Source organism: Oncorhynchus tshawytscha, linkage group LG05 (assembly GCF_018296145.1).
Source record: "Oncorhynchus tshawytscha isolate Ot180627B linkage group LG05, Otsh_v2.0, whole genome shotgun sequence".
Taxonomy (NCBI): Eukaryota; Metazoa; Chordata; class Actinopteri; order Salmoniformes; family Salmonidae; genus Oncorhynchus; species Oncorhynchus tshawytscha.
In genome coordinates, this window is record NC_056433.1 from 48,187,979 (window position 1) to 48,197,851 (window position 9,873).

General features: G+C 42.0%; 1 protein-coding gene across 1 annotated transcript in view; it reads right to left on the reverse strand.

Annotated features, from left to right (window-relative positions):
* apc2 (APC regulator of WNT signaling pathway 2) overlaps window positions 1-9,488 on the reverse strand; it is a 34,732-nt gene extending 25,244 nt beyond the window's left edge. The window contains exon 1 of the mRNA XM_024422526.2: window positions 9,418-9,488. The gene's annotated coding sequence lies outside the window, so the exon portion shown is untranslated. The remainder of the gene's footprint in view (window positions 1-9,417) is intronic.
* Window positions 9,489-9,873: the final 385 nt, after the last annotated feature.

The window sequence follows — 9,873 nt, forward strand, 5'->3', positions numbered from 1 at the left end:
CTCCCATAATGTTACTTGAGCAGTGGTTAAGCTATTAGTTTATTAAAATGAGGGTACATGAAAGGTGCAATACTGTTAATATAACCGTGTGTTAGTGTGGGTTTTCAGTGAATTTATGTAAATCATAAAGCTTATCTGCATTTCCTGTGGTGCAGGAAATGTTCTGCAACAAAAGAGTGATCAGATTAAGATCCTACACCTGCACATGTTATTTGATCATTTGTTACTAGATAAGAAATGTTGTCAGTGAGGAAAAACAATGCAGCTGTTTTGATAAATGGGCTGCAGGGAGCCCTTTTCTGAGGTTTGAAGGAGTGGAAGTGTTTCATAAATATATGGTACAATAAATCGAATTTGACTCCAATCTCACTACTGGTGGCTTTGATGCAATTATATAGAAGCAAATCAAATTCACCATTTCATCCCCAGTCACCTTGACATCAATGAAACCAAATGAAGCCAGTACGCATTTGTGCATAATGCCTGAAGCAGTCATTCGCTCTGCTTTTTATGGAGACTCCGACGGCAGTGACAGATCTACATTATTAAAGCCTTCCTGCTCTTCATGACAACAACTGCAACAGTGATTGTCCTGGGTCTGTAATTTGACACATACTTTTTATGTGTAAGACTTGCACGACAAGTGGTGAGACATTTTGACTACTTGAGGATGTTTGCTTTTCAGAGAGAGCAAGAGCAATCGTCTGCTCTATTACAATGGTTGCTATTTTTAACAAAGAAATGAAAGGTAACGCAGAATTGAAATGCATACATTTTTGGGGGGTAATTAATAGTTAGAAATATTACATGTTGAAGAATTACTCGTCATCAAATCCCCACATGAATACAAACCGAGACATACAAAAAAAGACAAGTCTTATTCAAATGAATTTCAATGGGTTTTGATGACACTTCATTTCACTCGAGCAAACGTTCATTCCTGCACAGTGCAGCCATCCGAATTGCTAAAGGACCTCGGTCAGTCTTTGTTAGCCCTAGTGATGAGATTCCCTTCCCGCAGCAGTAGCGTTGATAAGGGGGAGGTGCAATCCAGCCCACTTCGATATTACCGGAGGAGGGCGTCTGCGACTATGGACCACGGTGCTCTGGGGGCAGACAGGCAATGTCAGTGCGGCAAACCCTCCGCTGGAATAGTGCTGCATTTCATTACCTTGTGTCTGTCTTTCACCCCTTTAGGGAATTCATAGTGGAACAAAATGGAGGAGATAGGGCTGATGTAGTATTGGATTGAACGTGTTAAAATGTTTTATAGTAGAAAATAGAGGACTGGCATATACTCAAACTCAATCTGATTTGCATTGAGAAAAATACAATTGTTATTACGCAACATCAATGCACATTTGTATGTGATTAATTGTACAATATTTATTGGTGAAACAGAAAAAAGCACATTTTGATTGCAACAATTATTTTTCCAAAGTGTGGGTTTGATTGAATTCGGTCCATTCTTTTGTTGTCCTGTCTGTGTACTCTGTTGGTTTTATTCCGCTAAAGTCAAATCCCATCATTTCTCTCTCAACAAGCAAACTGAGCAATTACGTAATGTTCATTTAAAGTGAATGTCAGGCCAGAGTGTTATGCAAAGGACATCCACAAGCTTGGAAAAATCAATGTAACTCAAATACAGACTCGCAAATCAATACTGAATATCCAATGGGTTGGAGCAATGAGAGTGGTGGTATTTTTCCAACTGTTTCCATCAGCGAGTCACATTCTCTCACACATTGTTATCTGTGTCCACATGTACTGATAAGCAACGTATTATGTTACTGCAATTAGGCGGGTGATGATATGCATCCAGCCTACACAAAGCAGCCTTAGCGTGTCCATCTAATGGCTGTGGACATATGAGGACACATCAATGCCAATGCCTTGAAAACACAGCTCTTTATCATTTCAAAGTGGAGGACATGAAACACATTCGTTATTCTGCCGGACAGCATTGAAGGCAGTGTGGCAGTCTGTTGTTGAAGGCCAGCCACTGATGATGCTCGAGCAATGCTGGATAGGGAGCAGGTACTGAGGGGGCGTGTTGGATTGTGGTCCTAAGGGAATTCAATACAGCTGGTTGATTTTTCCAATTAGGTTTCTTCCATCAAAGGAATATATTCATGAGCTGGCTCACGTGTCAACGTTATCGCAACGTCCTTCCATCTTAATTGCCCTTGTGGCAAAAGCATTAATTGCAGTGACATATTTATGTCAGGTGATGGCTATTTCTCTTGCATTTTTTCCTCGCTCTCTTTTTACCCCATCATGGCTCTTTCTGTTGTGTCCAATTTGCTGCTGGTGGGGCCGCAATGCATGCTGGGTAATCTGTGAGGAACTTGTCCCCCAGAGGAATAGAATTCAGACGAAGCCGTGTGAGTGTTAGCGAGCCTGCCAACGGAGTGCTAACAGTTCGAGACTGTTTCTATGGAAACAGCCAATCCCCTTTCACGCTCTGGAATAGGTGGTAAAAGTGAGGATGAGATGAATAAAGGCCGAACCAATCAGAAGGGGTAATAGGGGGTAGGAGTAATCGATGTAGCAGAGCCAAACAACTCTATATTATATTCTCCATCCTGTAGCTATGTTGGACGGCACATCCCTATTGTGCAGTGGTTAAGAAAGCAATTCATATAGTGAAAGTCTATTAATACCAGCCAAATGGAATGCTATTGACATGATGTGCTGCGTACTTCACAACTGGCTTGTGCAATTTCCATTCAGAACCACAATCTGATGTTGAATCACTGTTTATTTCTATCAGTGAGTGACTAAAAACACTACATCATCAGAAGTATCTGGACACGTGCTCGTCAAACATCTGATTCCAAAATCATGGGCATTAATATGGAGTTGGTCCCAATTTTGCTGCTATAACAGCCTCCGCACTTCTGGTGCACTTCACTTCCACTAGATGTTGGAACATTGCTGCAGGGATTTGTTTCCATTCAGCTAGCTGCAAGAAGATTAGTGAGGTTGGCTACTGATGATGGCCGATTAGGCCTGGCTTGCAGTCGGCGTTCCAATTCATCCCAAAGGCGTTCGATGGGGTTGAGGTCAGGGTTCTGTGCAGGACAGTCAAATTCTTCCACAACCATCTCGACAAACCATTTCTGTATGGACCTCGCTTTGTGCATGGGGGGCATTGTCATGCTGAAACAGCAAAGGGCCTTCCCCAAACTGTTGACACAAAGTTGGAAGCACAGAATCATCTAGAATGTCATTGTATGCTGTAGCGTTAAGATTTCCCTTCACTGGAACTAAGGGGCCTAGCCCAAACTATGAAAAACAGCCCCAGACCATTATTCCTCCTCCACCAAACTTTACATTTGGCACTATGCATTGGGGCAGGTAGTGTTTTCCTGGCATCTGCCAAACACAGATTTGTCCATTGGACTGCCAGATGGTGAAGTGTGATTCATCACTCCAGAGAACGTGTTTCCACTGCACCAGAGTCCAATGGCGGCGAGCTTTACACAACTCCAGCCAATGCTTGGTATTGCGCATGGTGATCTTAAGCTTGTGTGCGGCAGCTCGGCCATGGAAACCCATTTCATGAAGCTCCCGACCAACAGTTATTCTGCTGACGTTGCTTTCAGAGGCAGTTTGGAACTCGGTAGTGAGTGTTGCAACTGAGGCAGTCCTGTTCTGTGAGGTTATGTGGCCTACCACTTTGTGGCTGAGCTGTTGTTGCTCCTAGACGCTTCCACTTCACAGCATGTACAGTAGACCGGGGCAGCTCTAGCAGCGCAGACATTTGGCGAATTGACTTGTTGGAAAGGTGGCATCCTATGACGGTGCCACGTTAAAAGTCACTGAGCTCTTCAGTAAGGCCATTCTACTGCCAATGTTTCTCTATGGAGATTTTATGGCTGTGTGCTTGATTTTACACACCGGTCAGCAACGGGTGTGGCTGAAATAGCCAAATCCACAAATTTTACGGGTTTTCCACATACTTTTGTATATATAGTGTATATGCAGTAACCAGAGTTTACACAACCCTTGGCCCGGGAGGCTATCTTCGACTCCTCTACTGTGAGTAACACATTACACACCTACACTTTATAGAGAAATGTGGCAAGATGATTCCGAACTGATATATGGCCATTTTCAGATTTCATAATAACTATGTTTAGGATTAAGTAATAGCCATGTTTAGACAATGTAAACAAACAAAAACGCAAACAAAGCCTTGTTCCACACCTATAAGGTCAGGCTGAACATTAGCCATGCTAGAGCATAAATGCCCTTCAGCAGCAGTGGGCTGTGGACGAGCCATGCTGTGATTAGCTAGTCAGCTCTGTACTCTACAGGCTCTCTCTCTCGCCAGTCATGCAAACACAATAGGAGCCAAATGTCTGAGCCACATCCACTGGCCGCAACTGGCGCTTGTGAAGTCAGCGAATTAAGTCAGGCGAAACAAAAAGGCTAATCAAGAGCACTGTCCCCTGACGATGGACGATGACTCAAAGGCTGTGTGGGCATATAAGGGGAAAAGGGGGTTCTGGGTTTGACAAGAAACAAGCAGACATCATGGTTTCTGAGTGTTGTCTTGTTGTGCTGAAACAGTCAAGGGCTTAAGTTTAGAGGTCCAAGAGGGTTTGTAGGAGCCAAATAAGCTTTTTGTTGCCTCTCCCATCTTGTTTGTCATAATTATGGTCATATGTTTAAATACTTAGCCACTAATAGCAAGGATGCTGTAATAATAATACTAATTCTACTAATAAAAAAAAAAAATAATAATAATAATAATTTGAATACATATTCATTAACAATAACCATATTATAATATCAAATAATAATAGGCTACTAATTTTCTAACATTACTGAGTTTCTAAATGTAGTTCAGTCCAAAAAAACAGTAGGTAAGTAATAGATTTGCATTATCATGATCATCAAAATATGTTTATTTTTTACCCTATCATTATGTTATCATTACATTGTTTACAGGGTGAGTCATTTCGATACAGTCCAACGGTCCGCAGCTCAATCTGTACAGTGAAAGTAGGCCATGAATGGCTGCGCAGAGTGTGAGGCCAGAACAAAGAACACGAGTAGCATACAGCTAGGATTCTCCCCCCGACCAACACTGCTGCATTATTTCTTCCTCCACCACCCTTTCCCTCCAAGACCGTCTGGTTACCACGGCAACGGCACCTACCCGTGAAGATGGCGAGCCTCTGAGGATCTCCCTCTCCTCAACCAGACTGTCTCGTTCTTTGTGCACTATTCGGTGGAATCAATCGTATTGTGCTGTAGTAGGTGTCGCTGAAAGACGTACAATGCTCTCACAGTAGGGCAGTAGCTCAGGTGTATTCAAGGTGTTGATAAATGCCTAAACCGTCGATAAGTCTTTTTCTAGTATAAAGTGCAATGAAATAATATAGTCTACGGATCAACAATGCAGCAGTGCCGTGGTTGTTTATTCCTAGCTATTATTATGGTCCCTTTGGTCAGAAATATACAGTGAAACACAGAGGTGTTGAATGAAAGTGAGTTCCTAAATGACACGACACAGCATTAAAGGGGCATTTCCCTTCTCATGAGAAATGCGTCACCTCACCGCCATCTTTCATTAATGGAGAAACCCACTTCCATGGATTGAGCATGGGGTCAGACCAGCCCATACTGACAGTGACGGAGCTTATGGGGTCAAAAGGCCAGGTAATATACTGTCATACCAATATTCTTAGAGTGAGCCAGGAAGGAGGAGCATCTACTGTAGACGCTCATCCAAAATGAAATCCAGAACATCAATTATTCAGATATTGCGAACGGGCAAGGAAGTCCTGCAATCTGATCAAAATGTAATTTCCTAATGGTGAGGTTTCCAGACACCGATATTTTTTCTTCTTTCAAAATAGCGTCTTTCATGGCAATTGGACACATCCAAAGCTGTCCTTGCATGGGAAAATAAGACCGAGCAGCCTTATTTGTAGATGTATATCGAGTTTTCGGGGTCTAACACATAGCTAACACAACATACATGTAGTCAGTAGACCTACCTAGCTAGCTCATTGCTAACATTACAGCTAATGCTAACAGCACAGATCATTGCTAGTGTGGAACTAAATGGCCATCCCAGCCTAGGGACTGGACTGTGAGAGCTAGAGTGTTTCCATCAGCTTGTCACAGCTGGGACTGACTATTCTGTACATGTTCATTAAGTGAGGAATCAATACGGTGTTAGCATTGGAGTTGACTAGAATTCACTTGCCAAAAAGCCTCTCATCGACAGTCTTTAACTCTGTGCCGAAGTTCTCAAATGACCCAGACACAAAATGATCCGTCTCTCTGGGGACACGTCCTTCAAAAGTGACCGCAACATTTTGTTTTCATCAATTACAGACAACTAGCATTTTGTTTTCATCAATTACGTGGATGCTAGATGTAAAGGGTGATATGCGTGTGGTAAAAACAACTCAAGAAGACCTGTTAGTGACCTGCCGTTGGCCCTTTGTTTATACAGGCTTACATCATGAAGGGAAAGGCTTTCGCTAGCTATAGCCGTCAACAGGTTCTAAACCATTCATGGGTCCAAATGTCAGACAAATGATGGATTAACGCTATGGTCTTTAACCTAAGTGGGTCTCCCATAGCAACTAATACAGTAACGATGAGTCAAGAGAGGAGGTTAGCAATGTACAATGTAAAGAGGTGGTAGGCTTCCATAGGTAGAACGGAGGACATTTCCCATTGTTCTAGTGACAGAGGTTAACATCATCCCACTATATCCTCTGTGGAAAAGAGATCTTCCATTTGCATTCTGAGTGACGAGCATTCAAATGGTGAGTAGGGCAGGCATTAGTTCACTTCAGCTAATTCTGTCAATAACTTTGGCTCAGAGCTGAAAGGCACTGGCTCAGAGATTGTATCTGAAGCAGCAACAGGAGCAGCATTTCAGCATCCATTAGAGGAAAGAAGGCTTTCAGTGATAATGGAAATAAGGCCCTTAGCTGTAGGAGAGACGAAGCAGAGGAGGAAAACAAATAAATGATCGTTCCTGCCTCCCAATCATTGGAAAAGTTGGCTATTTATTTTTAAAGGGAAACCGGCAAATGCATGTCTATATGGTTGTTTCCTCAATGTAGATGACAGGGGTTCTTCCCTATCAGTGACATTGAAGAGAGAACCATAGACATGCATTTGATCTGAGGTTCTGTAACCGACTGTCAAAATAGTCAGAAAATAGAAATCTCTCTGATTAGGTGTTATACATTTGTAATCTGCCGACATTGCTAAACTTGGATATTCCCTTGAGTGCGTCAAGACAAAACACACATCATTAGGAAAACAAATATATCACAGCTACACTAGACTGGAGTGAAATGAGTGAAATTGAGGGAAATGCTTCCCTCAATATCAAAGTCATACAAAAACAAATGCTGACAATCCTTCGTACTTATTCTCTGGGCGTGGTTGCCAATGTCAATTCACATAGACCGCTCATGAAAGGTTCAAGATAGAACTATCCTAATCTCCCTTCAAATATGATGTAAAATGTTTTGGACCTGTCAGTAAAGCCCTTCTCCCTTCTTCTCAGGACTAGAGAATGATGTGAAGTTATGGGAGGCAGGCCAATTAACACTCTCTTGGTTAAAGCAAATTGACCTGTCAACCTTATTGAATCTCAATTCAAGGCTTGTCGTTGTCCATAGACATCCATATACAGAATAAATAGTGATGCCAACGACATCAGGGCTCAGCTGTTTTCCTCCACAATATCTGGCATGTCAGTTAGTAGCCCATCCCTTCCCTAAAAAAATCATCAAGTTATGTAATATTACATAAGCGCTTTCCATTTTGTTGGGATTTTCAGGCCTGGGGATTACATTTACATTTGAGTCATTTAGCAGACGATGTTATTCAGTGCAACTTACAGGAGCAATTCGAGTTAAGTGCCTTGCTCAAGGGCACATTGGCATATTTTTCACCTAGTCTGCTCTGGGATTTGAACCAGTGACATTTCGGTTACTGGCCCAAAGCTCTTGGAAGATTCCAGGCCCAAGATTCCAGACCTGGCAGTTCTCTCTGTGGTCCAGTTCAGTTCCCCTGGACAGTTTAGCCAACTGCAACGAGGAAGTGAAAACGGTGAGGGAAATAGTAATATTGGATTCCTGGATGTTGGTATGAAGACCTGATAGGAGACATAGGCCTACACAGATGGTAATAAACCTAATAGGGCACAGCCACACCCGGTAGTTGTATGATTGAAGCCACTCAAAGTATAATCAAAGCCATGGGCACAGTGAGTGGCCAGTCCCTAAGAGACTCATTAGAGTAGGATCTGCACTGGTTACCATTGCTTTGTGTGTGTGTGTGTGTGTGTGTGTGTGTGTGTGTGTGTGTGTGTGTGTGTGTGTGTGTGTGTGTGTGTGTGTGTGTGTGTGAGAATAAGATCAATGATGCTACATCATTTTCTGCTGCTGGGTTTAATCCCCATGTTTCATGTGTTATATGAAGCCTGTCATATTTAGCTCTATGTGTCTACTTGCTTTCCTTCTTCACATACCCTATCTATTTTCTTATGCGGTGGGATATTTTTCCCAGAAATGTCACAATCAATTATATTTTACCCTGATGAGGTTCAGGTGATTGATTCAAACGAATGACAAAAATGATACTTCATGAAAATGTGTGTGCAAGCATTCTAATGTAAACGCGATACATTGTGTAATCCATAGGCTAAAAACAATGACGGACAATGAAGCCTGCTTCTCATCAACCAGCGTAGGTTATGAATGTCAGTCCACTACTGCTTAGCCCGACAACTTTATAAAAAAGGCTCCAACTAGCTGTACGGAAAATAAACTGCATCTATGAAGGAGGACATCACACAACAGCGATGGTCTCGTTTTCTTCCATTGACGACGTCAATGATTCACCTTCCAAATAGGCCACCGTCGAACAAAATGCACCAACATGCACGAATCAATTTCAATGCAAAATATGTCCACGATTTATTGACTTCAAATGGAGGGTTGGTTATCTGTTTGATACATAGCCTGCCACTTACCCTTTAGGATAAACCATCAAATTAAGTTACCTGGATAAGCCTACCTATTTCAATCGACCTTGCCCACTACAACCCCATACATTTTCAGGTATTAGGCTACTAACCTATAGCCTACACTATCCAAATACATTGGACAATTGGGGCTCCAAAAGATTGAACATAAAATCTATTCAATTAAAAAAGCGTCATGTATATCTTGAACAAACCCACTTTCATGCATTTGCCTGTTTAACATTCTATTCACATCAGGACCACTCTCCCTCCGTGCAGCTCGCGACACAACCAATCTTATATGCAGCATCGTAGATAGAAATAATATAAAAAATTATCGTAGATTTAAAATGTTGTCATGTAAGACAATTCTAAGCGTTACAATTGTGTTGGATTCTTACCTCATTTCCCGAGCCGTGTTGATTTCAGTAGGGCGTGGAATGAGAGCGCGGACTCTGTGGGATGGATGCTGAATTCACCACTAGCTGCGTGCTGTGACGCTATAGTCTGATGTCACATATCACAGCCCCTCTCTCTCTCTCTCTCTCTCTCTCAATTCCACATAAAAAATATCTTTATTTCTCTTGGCAGGCAAATGTTGAATATAGAAGGTATTATAACTATTTTTGAAATACGTTTGACCTCTAGCCAATGTCTATATCTTAATGTATTGCATCAGCTGCATTCAATGGAAACTTTAGAAACTCTACAAAGCATGAATGCAGTAAACATAGCCATATGGGTTAAAATGATTTAGTTCAGACGTTCGGCGTAAAGAATGGTCAGCAAAGGCTGAACTTTAACTTTAACTTAAAAAACGTGTACGTGGAAGTGCGGGACAAGCAAACAGACGTCAG